The following is a 13,132-nucleotide window of genomic DNA, read 5'->3' on the forward strand; positions in this document are numbered from 1 at the left end:
GAATAAAGTTTCCCCCCAAATGATATAAATGCCCCAGAGAAGCCGTACAACCTCCGACCCCGGACAGCAGAAGTCGGCGTCCGACCTCGGAACGCTCGGCCACGAGACGACCGACCCCGAGACCTCCGACCTAAGAGAAACCCCGATGTCCGAGGACCGTACTCTAACATCCCTCCGGCATTTATTGCGCATGGCCGCTGTAATCTTCCGGCACACTCAACAATAAATGCGGATCTCCGGCTTACTCCACCATTAATGCGGATCTCCGGCTTACTCCATAATAAATGCGCGTGGCTCCTGACATCTACGGATCCCCAGCTCTCCACGGCAAATCGACCCAGCAGGGTCTAGTCGACTATGATAAGTCTCTGATCTCGGCCATACCGCCAACATCAGTGCAATGATTCGCCTGACCGAGCACCGACCTGAACAACATGCCGAGCCATACTACGGCCTCTCCCTGTTACATCACAGGTAAACCGACCCCCGCATATAAAAGGGAGCCTTGGCCTCTCAAGAGAGGAGGGACATTGGTACCCCCAAAAATTCACTGTTTATCTTCATTCTCCATACTATTTGCCCCCCTCACTGACTTGACCGTCGGAGGGCCGGCGCCGGAAAACCCGGCCACCGGTTCGTGTGCAGGCACCCAGACAGAGGACGCCGCCCGCCGACGGACCACCGCCCCGCCGTGAGGACTCACATCCGCTCCCCCTCTTCGACCGAAGATTGCCCCCGGGTCCAATTTCCAGCAACAGTTGGCGCTAGAGGAAGGGCCCGAGTAGCAGTCATGAAGTTGAGAAGTAAGGGAGCCTCTAACATCTCCCGGCGTCCCCCGCAAAGTCCTGGACACTCCGTCCAGAATTCTCCAACTCCAGCTGATCCAGTTCCTCAGGTCCAGCCGGAACAGTTTAACGCCCTGGAGCAGCAAGTCCAGGCCCTGGCCGCCGTCGTTCAAGGTCTACGGCGCGAGGAGGCTTTACCCTCACTTCCCCCGCAGGCCCAGGCCCCGCCGGAGTGTCTCCCCAACGGCCCGGTTCTCCCCAGCCAAAATTTGCATGGCTCCTCCAAAGCCAACAATGGAGAACGAGCTTCTCCCCAGAGAGAGTCACCGGGAGAAGGTTTCGACCGGAGACCCCAACTCTCTGAGGCAGAGTCAGCCCCGGACCGCCGTGGGCTGGCGCAAACCACAGCGACAATCCCACGGGTGGGGGAGCTTGACCGAAAAGTTGAGCATCTGGAGCGCCAGATCGCGGCACTCCACAGCAAGAAGGCAAGACAGGAAGGGGACTTCGAGTTCACTACCAAGTCCCCCTTCTCCCGCCAGATCGAGGACGAGCCGGTTCCCGCGAGGTTCAAAATGCCTCAGGTGGAGCCCTACAGCGGAATCACCGACCCCCTTGACCACCTGGAGAGTTATCGGGCCCTCATGGCCCTACAAGGGTCCTCGGAGGCCATACTCTGCAAGGCCTTCCCAGCAACCCTCCGAGGGACCGCCCGGCTTTGGTTTTCTGGACTGAAGCCGAATACGGTGTCCTCTTTTGAGCAGCTCGGCAGGCAGTTCGCCACCAACTTTGCTGCCAGCCGGCGCCAGCGACGGACATCAGACTCCCTCCTGGACATCAAGCAAAAGGAGGGGAAGTCCCTCAAAGAGTACCTGGACCGCTTTACCGCCGCCACATGGGAGGTTCGCGAGCTAGACCAGTCGATAGCCATGTCGGCTTTGAAGACTGGGGTTCGCTCTTACCGATTCCTCTTCTCCATCGAGAAGAGCTTCCCGGCCGACTTCACCGAAATGCTGGCCCGAGCCCGAAAGTACGCCAAGGCCGAGGAGGCAGTCGCCTCCAGGCGGGGAGCAATTGAGCCCGCCTCGAAGAAACAGAAGAAACGCCGCGAGGAACGCGGCCGACAAAGGAGCCGGTCGCCCTGCAGAGAGAAAAATCTCCCCAGACTGAGGAGTCCGCCCCGTCAGCAGGGGCGACCTCAGCAGAGGACACCTCCTCGTCCGAGGTCTCCACCACGGCCCCGGATGTACCAGGCGAGGTACGAGAACTATACACCCGTTAATGCTCCTCGGGCCGAGATCCTGATGGAAATTGAGGGTCGGGACTTCTTCCGACCCCCGCCTCCTATGCGAGACACGGGATTTCTCCGAAATACCAGGAAGTATTGCCGCTTCCACCGAGACCGTGGGCACGACACGGAGGACTGCTTCCAACTCCGGGACGAGATAGAAGCGCTCATCCGACGGGGAGTACTCAACCGGTTCGTGAGGAATCGACCTGAGGAAAGAAGGCCGGCGGAGAATGTCGCACCAACCGAAAATCCAGGCGACAACAGGCCCATCGCCGGCACCATCAACATGATCGGGCGGGCCTCGGCAGGAACGGCCGCCCAGGGAACACCCCCGAAGCGCCCACGTACCGATGAAGTCATCTCGTTCTCGGACGAGGACTTAGAAGGGGTCGAGACCCCTCACGATGACGCTGTGGTCATCTCAATGATTGTAAATAGGTTTGATGTAAAGCGTGTCCTAGTTGACAATGGAAGTTCAGCCAACATTTTGTACTACCACGCCTACCAAAAAATGGGGTTGACAGAAGGACATCTCCGGAGAATCAGTGCCCCGCTAGTCGGGTTTACCGGAGATGCGGTCTCGGTTGAAGGTGAGGCTAGCTTCCTTGTCACAGTTGGCCTCGCCCCCCGGGAGAGCACTGTGAGGATGGACTTCCTGGTGGTCCGTCTGCCCTCGGTCTACAACGCCATCCTTGGGCGCCCAGGGTTAAACACCCTTCGAGCCGTGGTTTCAACTCGCCATTTACTCATGCGGTTCCCCACCGACCAAGGAGTATGCGAGGTCCGCGGAGACCAACTGGTCGCCAAGCAATGCTACATGGCGGCCCACACAGTGAAACAACCAGCTGAGGCGCCAGACCGCCCGACGCGCCCTTCACTCCCCATAGAAACCCTCGATGCGAGGGACACCCCCTGGAAGAAGCAAGTAGAGCCCGGTGAGCTCCTTATTCAAATCCCACTACGAGAAAATTTTTCCGAGCTAACCGTGCAGGTCGGCTCCGGCCTCGGCGCCCATGAGAGGGATCGCCTCGTCAGCTTCCTGCGGGATAATGCCGACGTCTTCGCCTGGTCGCCCGCGGACGTGCCAGGAATTGACCCTGAGGTCATGGTCCACCGACTTCAGGTGAAACCAACCAGCAAGCCTGTAAAGCAGAAGAAAAGAGGCTCCGCCCCCGAGCGACAACGAGCTGCGGCCGAGGAGGTGGACAAACTCCTCGGAGCCGGCTTCATCCGGGAGGTCTCCTACCCGGACTGGCTCGCCAACATAGTCCTCGTAAAGAAGGCCAACGAAAAATGGCGTATGTGTGTGGACTACACCGACCTGAACAAGGCCTGCCCAAAAGACAGTTTCCCCCTCCCGAGCATCGACCAACTCGTCGACTCCACCTCGGGACACCAACTGCTAACTTTTATGGACGCCTTTTCAGGATACAATCAAATCCGAATGGCGCCAGAAGACGAGGAGAAGACGGCCTTCATCACCGACAAGGGCACCTACTGCTATAAGGTGATGCCCTTTGGCCTGAAAAACGCTGGGGCCACCTATCAGAGGCTGGTCAGCCAGATTTTTAAAAACCAGATCGGCCGGAACATGGAAGTCTACGTGGACGACATGTTGGTGAAGAGCCGAGCGGCGGAACACCACATAGCCGATCTCGACGAGACGTTCGCCAAGCTCAGAAAATATCAAATGAAACTCAATCCGGCGAAGTGCGCGTTTGGGGTCACCTCGGGCAAGTTCCTGGGTTTCATAGTGACCCAGCGCGGAATTGAGGCCAACCCGGAGAAAATCCGGGCACTGCAAGAGATGTCGCCTCCAAAGACAGTTAAGGAGGTGCAGCGGCTCGCGGGGCGGGTAGCCGCCCTGGGAAGGTTCGTCTCTCGGTCGGCCGAGCGTTGCCTCCCCTTCTTCAAGAGCCTCAAACGGCCGAAAGATTTTCGGTGGACAGAAGAATGCCAGCAGGCCTTTGAAGAGCTTCGGAGCCTTCTGGCTTCTCCCCCGCTGCTCACCAAGCCCCGGAAAGGCGAGGTCCTTTACTTATATCTGGCCGTTTCTCCAGCCGCAGTGAGCTCAGTTCTCATCCGGGAAGAGGACAAGCTCCAAAAGCCGGTCTATTACACCAGCCGGGTTCTCAGGGATGCCGAGACCCGATATTCTAAACTTGAGAAGACCATCTTCGCTCTCATCATCTTGGCTCGGAGACTCAGGCCTTACTTCCAAGCCCACACGATAACTATATTGACCGACCAGCCCATGAAGCAAATATTGCAGAGGTCGGATCGTGCGGGGAGGGTCGCCAAATGGGCGGTCGAGCTCGGGGAATTCGACCTCGAATATCGGCCCAGGCCGGCTATCAAAGCTCAGATACTCGCCGACTTCATCGTGGAGTGCACTCTTCCGGACGACCCCGAGCTGCCATCTGAGTCCGTGGAGGAGACCCCGAAGCAGCCATGGGTCCTGCACTCGGATGGGTCTTCGACCCCGGGGGGCAGCGGGGCCGGACTTATCCTCACCAGTCCCGATGGAGTGGTGGCTGAGCAAGCTCTGCGCCTCGAGTTCCCGGCCTCGAACAATGAGGCCGAGTATGAGGCTCTCATCGCCGGGCTCAAGCTGGCGAGAGAACTAAAAGTGGGAGATCTGACGGCCTTCAGCGACTCCCAGCTGGTGGTGAACCAGGTCCAAGGAGATTTTGAAGCTAAAGAGCCATCCATGCAAAAGTATCTCCAAAAGGTGCGGGAACTCACATCTGCCCTGAATTCTTTTAATATTCGGTACATTCCCAGAGCGGAAAACCTCAGGGCAGACCAGCTATCCAAACTGGCCACCTCCCGCATGAGCGAGCTTCCCAAGGGAACAGCGCTCGAGTATCTTCTGACCCCCAGCACGGAGGAATCCGAGCCTACCATGTACGTCGACTCCGAGCCAAGTTGGATCGATGGGCTCATCTGCTACCTTCAGGACGGAACCCTACCTCATGACGAGACGGAGGCTCGTCGAATCAAGCGCCAGGCTCCCCGGTATGTCTTGTACGAGAATAAACTCTATCGACAATCATTTACTTCTCCCCTTCTCAGATGCTTCCGCCCCTCCGAGGCGGACTACGCCCTCCGAGAGGTCCATGAAGGGATCTGCGGAAATCACCTAGGGGGTCGAGCCTTGGCCCATAAGATCCTGCGGCAGGGATACTACTGGCCCACACTCCAGAAGGACGCAACAGATTTCGTCCGCAAGTGCGATCGGTGCCAACGAAACGCCAATATCCAGCGCCGACCTTCAGCTCTGCTGACCTCCATCATCGCCCCCTGGCCGTTTGCCCAATGGGGGATCGACATCCTGGGGCCCTTTCCCCTGGCCACCGGACAGAGAAAGTTCCTGGTCGTCTCCATCGACTACTTCACCAAATGGGTCGAGGCCGAACCCGTTGCCCGGATCACCGAGCAAAAGATGCGGGACTTCGTGTGGAAGTCCATAATCTGCAGATTCGGACTACCCCGTATCCTTATATCTAACAATGGTCGACAATTTGACAATGTTCATTTCAGGGAATTTTGCTCTGAACTCGGCATTGATCACCGTTTCACCTCGGTCGCTCACCCCCAGACAAACGGGGAAACTGAGGTAACTAACCGAACTATTTTGCAGGGACTTAAAGCTAGGCTTGATCGGTCCAAAGGACAGTGGGTCGAGGACTTGTACAATGTCCTTTGGGCGTACCGGACCACGTTCCGACTACCCACGGGAGAGACCCCCTTCAACCTAGCATACGGCACTGAGGCCGTCATCCCGTTGGAGATCGGCCTGCCTTCTCCCAGAGTGGAGCATTACGACCCCGACACCAACTCTTCCCAGCTAAGGAGCAACTTGGACCTTGTCGAAGAAACGAGAGAGATCGCCCGGGTTCGCATGGCGAGATACCAACAGCGAACGGCCCAATACTACAACTCCAGAGTCAAGCCCAAGCTCTTCAAAGTAGGGGACCTCGTCCTCAGGAGAGCCGAGGCTTCTCAACCGACCGAGCAAGGAAAGCTCGCCCCAAATTGGGAAGGGCCGTATCAAATCGCCCGGGTACAACGACCAGGGGCGTACAAATTGAAGTCCCTGGAGGGGACTCTGATCCCACGAAGCTGGAACTCCGAGAATCTACGGATGTATTACCAATGAAACCCTAAGGGGTTCAAAACAATCAGGACAATGGACTCAGCTCCTTTTTCTGCAAATATTTCTCTCACCTTGATAACTGTAATCTTCTTTTAATATTGGGTCGTCTGTGATCCTCAGATTCCCCGGCCAAAATCGGGATGCCTCGAGGCTCGACCGTAGAGTCCCAAACTCCCTCGACCTCGGGAAGAATCGCAAGACGATGAGACGTGGAATGGAGGAGGATTCCTCGACTAAGGTCGAGATGCCCCGAGTGTCGACAGTGCGTACCCAGACCCCTCGACACTTCGGGAAGACGGGGTAGTACCTTCGCGGCCCCCCGTGGCGCTCATCACCAACAACGGGGTAGTACCTTCGCGGCCCCCCGTAGCGCCCCCTCGACTAAGGTCGGGATGCCCCGAGGGTCGACCGTAGAGAACCAGACTCCCTCGACCTCGGGAAGGCGCCGTGAGGGGTGGAAAGGGTGGCTCCACCTGGGGCGCCACGAAGTGGACCCCCAGGAGCGGTCGACGATCCCCGATCCCCGAAGCGAGCGATCCCTCGACTAAGGTCGAGATGCCCCGAGTGTCGACAGTGCGTACCCAGACCCCTCGACACTTCGGGAAGACGGGGTAGTACCTTCGCGGCCCCCCGTGGCGCTCATCACCAACAACGGGGTAGTACCTTCGCGGCCCCCCGTAGCGCCCCCTCGACTAAGGTCGGGATGCCCCGAGGGTCGACCGTAGAGAACCAGACTCCCTCGACCTCGGGAAGGCGCCGTGAGGGGTGGAAAGGGTGGCTCCACATGGGGCGCCACGAAGTGGACCCCCAGGAGCGGTCGACGATCCCCGATCCCCGAAGCGAGCGATCCCTCGACTAAGGTCGAGATGCCCCGAGTGTCGACAGTGCGTACCCAGACCCCTCGACACTTCGGAAAGACGGGGTAGTACCTTCGCGGCCCCCCGTGGCGCTCATCACCAACAACGGGGTAGTACCTTCGCGGCCCCCCGTAGCGCCCCCTCGACTAAGGTCGGGATGCCCCGAGGGTCGACCGTAGAGAACCAGACTCCCTCGACCTCGGGAAGGCGCCGTGAGGGGTGGAAAGGGTGGCTCCACCTGGGGCGCCACGAAGTGGACCCCCAGGAGCGGTCGACGATCCCCGATCCCCGAAGCGAGCGATCCCTCGACTAAGGTCGAGATGCCCCGAGTGTCGACAGTGCGTACCCAGACCCCTCGACACTTCGGAAAGACGGGGTAGTACCTTCGCGGCCCCCCGTGGCGCTCATCACCAACAACGGGGTAGTACCTTCGCGGCCCCCCGTAGCGCCCCCTCGACTAAGGTCGGGATGCCCCGAGGGTCGACCGTAGAGAATCAGACTCCCTCGACTTCGGGAGGTACCACAGGTCAGCAAAGCGTCCGCAGACCCGCCGACCTGACACAAGACCCCTCGACCAAGGTTGAGGTGCCCCGAGGTCCGACCACAGGGTCTCAAACTCCCTCGACCTCGCGAAGAGCTACAAATCAATAAAGTCTCCCCAAGCCCTCTCAACCTCGGCGGGTGCTGTCGGGTCCGTGAGAAGCCCGAGCCCCCTTAAAGTCAAAAATGACTCCGCAGGTCGACGAGGAAGGGAAGCAGCCTACTCCACCATGCGAAGCATAACTCTGAGAATGAAAGAGGTACATTCAACTGGACGCCCTCCTTGTCAAATTTTATTTACATATTACTGAGCGGAATCTTAATGTTGGAGCCTTATCTCGCCCCAAAGTCGGGCCTCTCTAACGGGTCGGCTTAGGATCGACCTCCTAATTACATTATGCATGCACCGTTCGTCAAGCCTCCGAAACTGGTACAGAGGATTTCATAAATTAGTGCCCAACTCGGCTCTTCGACGTAAACTCCTACGTCCGGCTGAAAAAGTGGCCCCGGCCACGAATGTGCCAGCCAAACGCAGGTACCAAGGCAATCTCTGGAAACCCAGCCTTGCTCACCGAAGCCTCGGCAGAGTCCGAGAACAATAACTACGAAAACCGTCGGTAATAACCTGCCTATTGGCCCGCGCTCCCTCTGAGGGGTTTGGAGTTAAGTTCGGAGACCCGACTAAACTCCCCGATTAGCGGCACGCACAGACCTAGTCCGGTCTTAGTTAAAGGGCTAAGGCCCGACCTCGACGCCTTGGGACTCCCCTAAAGGCTAAACGCAATGACCTCCACGACTCCCAAATCCGAGCTATAGGACTTAGAGAAATTTTCTAAAAAACTCAAGACTCGGAGCTCCTCTTCGTCGGGATGACTGGAACCCGAGAAGGCTAAGACGTAGCCCGGGAAGAAGGACAACTTCGTTAAGCAGCCCGGAAATTAAAATGCGAAGCTAGGCCATCGAGGCGGTTCGCTAAGGCCCTGGCCTCGGTCATGACAACAGAGGAAAAGATGAACACGGAATGGCAAAAATACTTTTTCATTAACAAAGGGCCGGAAGGCCAATTACAAAATTGGAAGTCGGCCGCTCAAGGGCCGACCCCGGATACAATGAAAAAGAAAAGAAAAATATGCTAAGTCCTAAGCGGCGGGAGCCACATCCGGGGGGTCGTCCGGCACATTGATGACCTCAAGACCTTCCTCCGGAACAGGCTCGGGGTCGGGAGCAGGAGCTTCGGGCACCACCTCCGGGACAGCGTCCGTCTCGGCCACCAGAGCCACCTCCATGACACCGTCCGCCTCGGCTACCCCCGTCGAAGGCTCGGCGGGGTCTTGCTCATATATCCCCGCCTCGGATGTCAGGATGGTGGGAAGGGCTCGCACGTCGGACCCCCAGCCCCGGTCCTCCCTCGGACGGACCGTCGAGAAGTCGTACTGAGGGCAGTACAGGCGCACCTGCTCTCGGAAGTTCTCGAAGCCTCGAAGGAAACCGTCGACCGTCTCCTCCTCCAACATGTCGCGGAACTCTTGCGACTCTTTGAAGAGCTCCACGGCGTGCTCGGCTCGTTCGAGAGCCCTCCTCTCCCGGGCCTCAAGTTGCTCGAGTCAGAGGCGAAGGGCCCTCTCCTCATACTCGAGGGCCGCGACCCTGGCCTGGACCTCCCCCAAGCGCGCCTCCGTGCCGCGCATGGTTGCCTTGGTCATGGCGTGAGCCGCCTTCTCCTCCTCAAGCGCCCCCACCACGGCAAGACGCTCGGCCTCGGTGGCCGCCCACCGAGCCTCGGCAGCGGCCGACACCGCTTCTAGCTCGGCGATTCTTTTCTTGGCCGGCTCCAGCTGCTGGCCGAGCTGCCGAACTTCTTCCCGATACCCGTGGGCGAGGAACACCATGGTGTCGAGCTCGAGAATATGCTGAAAAAAAAAAAAAAAAAGAAGAAGAAGCGAGGGTATTGTGAGTTGAAATGCACGTATGCACGCTAATAACTCCGGAAAATTAAGAAGGGAACTTACCCGGGCCGTGCTGCAGTAAGCACTGCCGGCGACCTCCTCCAGCGAAATCCCCCGGAACACGGCCCGGTCCGCTGGAAGCACTGCACGCCGCAACATGGAGCGTGCGACCTCGGCGTCCTGAAAGGCCGAGCTCCCCTCAGGAATGGAAGAGTCCGGCTCAACCGACTCTTCTTGGAAAGCTCGGGAAGAACTCGGCACGATCGAACCCGAGGTCCCGGAGCCGCTCGCCTCGGGGCCTCGGGCGGGCCCGGGTCCTGGCTGCTGCGGCCGGGCCGCGGACGACTCCCCCCGCCGGGCAAGGGGGGCAGGGCAAGGAGGGGCCGATGGGCCCGCACCACTGACCACCCGCTCCCGCCTCGGGTCGGCCGCAGGGGCCCCCGCCTCGGGGCCACTCGTCCCGGCCGACGAGGAAGCGCCGTCTGTCCTCGCCCTCCTCCGAGGCTGGGGATTAGCCCCCCCGGCCTCGGCCTCCCGCCTCCTCAGGCGGGAAAAAAGCGACGTGTTACTGGTCGGCATACGGGGAATATCTGAAATCGAAAATTTTGTTAAGTGTCAGGCCAGTGGCAGTAAAAGCGAAAGACAAAGAATGAAAATAATGTAGCCGCCCTTACCCTCGGGGCGCGCCGAGCTCAGACCCACGCTCGCCAGGGCGTCCTCCCGCAGGAGCTCGGTCAGGTCGTTGTCCCTCCCGAGGGCTCGCACAGAGTCTAGGATCCTCAGCTCCCTCCCCGTGGGCTCGGAGAGTCTGTTGAGGGCCTTCAGCCGTGGGTGTCCCCACCTCGGCTCAAACCCCCAAGGCGCCACAGACGCCAGAAAGAAAAACTTCCTCTTCCACTCGTGGATCGAGGAAGGGGCGCCCCGGAAGAGTGACATACCGCCCCGAAAGGCGAAGTACAACCACCCTACGTCCGCCGGGTTTTTCTTTAACAGAAAACACCGACGAAAAAGGCCTACCGAAATCGGGATCCCGTGCCCAAGGCACAGGGATAAAAATCCGATTATGGTCCTCCATGAGTTCGGAGCTAACTGCACCGGGACGAGCTGGTACTCGGCCAGTAAGTCGCTCACGAACTCATGGGCAGGAAAACGCAGGCCCGCCCAAAGTGTCTCGCGGTAGACCGCGATCCGACCTGGGGGCGGCTGCGTCACCCTGTCTTCCGGCCCTGCGGTTTCAAGGCGAAACCCGGGCTGGAAGAAAAAATGGGAGCGGATTAACTCCAGCTCCTCTCCCGACAGACTCGACCCAACCTTTTCGGGACTGGAACCCATTCTCACGGAAGAGTGGAGCAAAAATTAAGAGTAGAAAATGGAAGTTGACGAGGAGGAAAAAAGAGGAAACCCTAGTGAAAACAGGAAGAAAACCTACTGGACATTGCCGGAAATCGCTCCGGGCACCACCAGCAAGATTCAGCTGAGGGAGGAAGCAGGGGGGAAAGACGACGAAAATAAGAGGCAGCCAAGCAAGACCTTTAGGGCAGACTCGTGGGATTTATATGGACCCCCCTGACGGCCCAGATCGACGGGGTCGGTTCTCATCCCCCCGACTGAGTTGCGCCACGTGTCGACCTCGGAAGCCGAGGCACCGTATTCACTCCGGTTTAATAAATCGGATACGAAATCGAAGCGTTGTCCCATCGGATCTCGGGGCCTCATCATGGGTCCACAGAATCAAATCGTCTTGAGGAACGAGCGGACGTAACCCCCGCTCCCCTCGTTTAATAAGATCTGGGACACGTGGAGCCCCGATGAGGCCTCCACTTCTTCGGAATTGTGATCCAGTAACATGGAATCGAAAGCGTCCGACCTCGGGTCGCGCCAAACCCCGTAACGGCACACTCATTAATGAGCCAGAAGCGTCGATTACGGAATCGAGACATCGCCTCGACGAGCTCGAGGTCCCCCCTCATTAATCCGCCGTAAAATGATCCTGGCGATTCAAGAAGCATGATGATACGAGCCCCATCATTAGCTCACCGAATAAAGCAGCCTCGAGACGAGGGCACATATCTCACCATGAAGACTCCGGAAAGCACAAGGGGGCGGGCGAGACCTTCCCCCCAACCTTAGTGACAGATTTTACTTCCCACGTCCGAGCCCCACAAGCCGCTCGAACTCGGAAGTCGGGGGGTAGTGTTGGGGGGAATAAAGTTTCCCCCCAAATGACATAAATGCCCCAGAGAAGCCGTACAACCTCCGACCCCGGACAGCAGAAGTCGGCGTCCGACCTCGGAACGCTCGGCCACGAGACGACCGACCCCGAGACCTCCGACCTAAGAGAAACGCCGATGTCCGAGGACCGTACTCTAACATCCCTCCGGCATTTATTGCGCATGGCCGCTGTAATCTTCCGGCACACTCAACAATAAATGCGGATCTCCGGCTTACTCCACCATTAATGCGGATCTCCGGCTTACTCCATAATAAATGCGCGTGGCTCCTGACATCTACGGATCCCCAGCTCTCCACGGCAAATCGACCCAGCAGGGTCTAGTCGACTATGATAAGTCTCTGATCTCGGCCATACCGCCAACATCAGTGCAATGATTCGCCTGACCGAGCACCGACCTGAACAACATGCCGAGCCATACTACGGCCTCTCCCTGTTACATCACAGGTAAACCGACCCCCGCATATAAAAGGGAGCCTTGGCCTCTTAAGAGAGGAGGGACATTGGTACCCCCAAAAATTCACTGTTTATCTTCCTTCTCCATACTATTTGCCCCCCTCACTGACTTGACCGTCGGAGGGCCGGCGCCGGAAAACCCGGCCACCGGTTCGTGTGCAGGCACCCAGACAGAGGACGCCGCCCGCCGACGGACCACCGCCCCGCCGTGAGGACTCACATCCGCTCCCCCTCTTCGACCGAAGATTGCCCCCGGGTCCAATTTCCAGCAACAGGAATCATAAACAAATTTTATAGTTGCATGAAGCACTTGCATTATTCCCAAGCAAAAATTTATGATGGAGTAAATCTTTGAAAACTCCATGGGGAGGAAATTTGTCACTTTGAAAGAAATGCTACTTGCGTCGAAGCCAACTTGAATTAGGCCCTATTTGGTAGTACTTTTAGTGGGCCGAAAAGCACTTTCTGACCCTTTAAAAGTACTTTTAAATGAAATATAGGTATTTGGCTATTTTAGCTTTCCCAGAAATTTGAAAACGTCTACTTGGAAGAAGTTTCAAAATAGAGCTTCTTAGAAAAACTACTTTAGCACGCATCGGAAAGCTGTTTTAAATTTATAAATTTTTTTTTAGACCAAAATACCCATGATAAAATCATATAATTATAGAAAGTGTCCTATTATATTACATTGTATCATAATACATTGATATATTATATTATATAATATCAAATTATATTATATTATTATACCATTGTATATAATATTATATTAATTATATTAAAATAATATTATATTATATTACATTAATATTATACTATATTATATATTTATGTATTAATATATATTATATTTTATTATGCTATGTTA

The sequence above is a fragment of the Phoenix dactylifera genome, chromosome 18 (genome assembly GCF_051530095.1).
Source record: "Phoenix dactylifera cultivar Ajwa chromosome 18, Ajwa_hap1_PhDact_Kaust_v1.1, whole genome shotgun sequence".
In the NCBI taxonomy this organism is placed as follows: Eukaryota; Viridiplantae; Streptophyta; class Magnoliopsida; order Arecales; family Arecaceae; genus Phoenix; species Phoenix dactylifera.